The following is a 2,500-nucleotide window of genomic DNA, read 5'->3' on the forward strand; positions in this document are numbered from 1 at the left end:
GGGAGAAGGAGAGAGTTTGAGAGATAGGACGGGGAAGAGAGGGAGAGGGAGAAGGAGGGAGAAGGAGAGAGTTTGAGAGATTGGACAGGGAAGGGAGGGAGAGGGAGAAGGAGAGAGTTTGAGAGATCGGACAGGGAAGAGAGGGAGAGGGATGGACAGGGAGAAGGAGAGAGTTTGAGAGATCGGACGGGGAAGAGAGGGAGGGACAGGGAGAAGGAGGGAGAAGGAGAGAGTTTGAGAGATTGGACGGGGAAGAGAGGGAGGGACAGGGAGAAGGAGAGAGTTTGAGAGATCGGACAGGGAAGAGAGGGAGAGGGAGGGACAAGGAGAAGGAGAGAGTTTGAGAGATAGGACAGGGAAGAGAGGGAGAGGGAGGGACAGGGAGAAGGAGAGAGTTTGAGAGATCGGACGGGGAAGAGAGGGAGGGACAGGGAGAAGGAGAGAGTTTGAGAGATCGGAAGCGAGGTATCCCACTTTACAGAATTATTGCTACCATTGTGGTCATTGTTAGTTCTGCTCTCACCCACACAATGGATATTTAAAATGATCCATCTGGTTCCTTCAATCTAACATCTGATATACATTCACCAACACACACATAGTTACACTCTACATACAGCCGACCCACGCAGTATGACAAGTCTCATAGCAGCTGGGGATCTCACCCCAAATTATAGACATTACACAGTGTAATGATGAGGAAATCACTTCAACCAATTCTTCCTCAGGCAACCAGCACATATATGGACTGCACTTCCGTCATTCTCTCGCTCTCTCTCTGTCTCTGTCTCTCGCTCTCTCTCATTCTCTCTCTCTGTCTCTGTCTCTCGCTCTCTCTTATTCTCTCTCTCTCTCTGTCTCTGTCTCTCGCTCTCTCTCTGTCTCTCGCTCTCGCTCTCTCTCTCGCTCTCGCTCTCTCTCTCGCTCTCGCTCTCTCTCTCGCTCTCTCTCTCTCTCTCGGTCTCTCTCTCTCTGTCTCTCTCTGTCTGTCTCTGTCTCTGTCTCTGTCTCTCTCTCTCTCTCTCTCTCTCTCTCTCTCTCTCTCTGTCTCTGTCTCTCTCTCTCTCTTTCTGTCTCTGTCTCTGTCTCTGTCTCTCTGTCTCTGTCTCTCTCTGTCTCTCTCTCTCTATCTCTCTCTCTCTCTCTCTCTTTAATTGTGTACAGGGAACTCCTCTCATTCATGTAGTCTCATAATTCACAGCAGTCATCCTTCCTTCCTGTTGAGTATAAACTCCATCACTAAGATCACCAAAATGGCACCTTATAATTTACACTACATGATCAAAAGTATGTGGACACCTACTAGTAGAACATCTCATTCCAAAATCATGGGCATTAATATGGAGTTGGACCCCCCTTTGCTGCTATAACAGCCTCCACCCTTCTGGGAAGGCATTAATATGGAGTTGGACCCCCCCTTTGCTGCTATAACAGCCTCCACTCTTCAGGGAAGTCATTAATATGGAGTTGGACCCCCCCTTTGCTGCTTCCATTCTGCCACAAAATCTGTCAAACTCTTTGACATTTTTGGATGTTGAACTCTTCAACTCAGACTGAGATCTGGACTCTCTTCCTGTTAGGGACCTATATTTCTATAAACTGTAATAGATATAATATATATATATATAATATAGACTGTTTTGTGTATTGGCTCTACGTTTGAATATTTCAGTAATTGTTGTGCAGTTAACAGGGCTGGTGTGTTAGAGCCGATGTGGACGTATGGACAAAACGTTTCTGTGCTCTGATGTCATTGTATGCTGTGGCGTTAAGATTTCCCTTCACTGGAACTAAGGGGCCCGAACCATGAAAAACAGCCCCAGACCATTATTCCTCCTCCGCCAAACTTTACAGTTGGCATTATGCATTGGGACAGGTCGTGTTCTCCTGGCATCCGCCAAACCCAGGTTCGTCCGTCAGACTGCCAGATGGTGAAGTGTGATTCATCCCTCCAGAGAACGTGTTTCCACTGCTGAGTTCAATGGCGGCGAGCTTTACACCACTCCAGCCGACGCTTGGCATTGAGCATGGTGATCTTAGGCTTTGATGCTCAGCCATAGAAACCCATTTCATGAAGCCACAGGGCTCAGGTCAGAAGTATTGAACCATACAGGAAACAGGGTGCCATAGGGCTCAGGTCAGAAGTAGTGAACCATACAGGGAACAGGGTGCCATAGGGCTCAGGTCAGAAGTAGTGAACCATACAGGGTGCCATAGGGCTCAGGTCAGAAGTAATGAACCACACAGGGAACAGGGTGCCATAGGGCTCAGGTCAGAAGTAATGAACCATACAGGGAACAGGGTGCCATAGGGCTCAGGTCAGAAGTAGTGAACCATACAGGGAACAGGGTGCCATAGGGCTCAGGTCAGAAGTAGTGAACCATACAGGGAACAGGGAGCCATAGGGCTCAGGTCAGAAGTAATGAACCATACAGGGTGGCATAGGGCTCAGGTCAGAAGTAGTGAACCATACAGGGAACAGGGAGCCACAGGGCTCAGG

General features: G+C 48.6%; 1 long non-coding RNA gene across 1 annotated transcript in view; it reads left to right on the plus strand.

Moving 5' to 3' along the window:
- Window positions 1-2,252: 2,252 nt before the first annotated feature.
- LOC118947132 overlaps window positions 2,253-2,500 on the plus strand; it is a 489-nt gene continuing 241 nt past the window's right edge. Inside the window, exons 1-2 of the long non-coding RNA XR_005041786.1 lie at window positions 2,253-2,412; window positions 2,453-2,500. The exon at window positions 2,453-2,500 is cut by the window's right edge and continues 241 nt beyond it. This is a non-coding gene — a long non-coding RNA (uncharacterized LOC118947132). The remainder of the gene's footprint in view (window positions 2,413-2,452) is intronic.

Source organism: Oncorhynchus mykiss, unplaced genomic scaffold (genome assembly GCF_013265735.2).
Source record: "Oncorhynchus mykiss isolate Arlee unplaced genomic scaffold, USDA_OmykA_1.1 un_scaffold_144, whole genome shotgun sequence".
NCBI classification, from domain to species: Eukaryota; Metazoa; Chordata; class Actinopteri; order Salmoniformes; family Salmonidae; genus Oncorhynchus; species Oncorhynchus mykiss.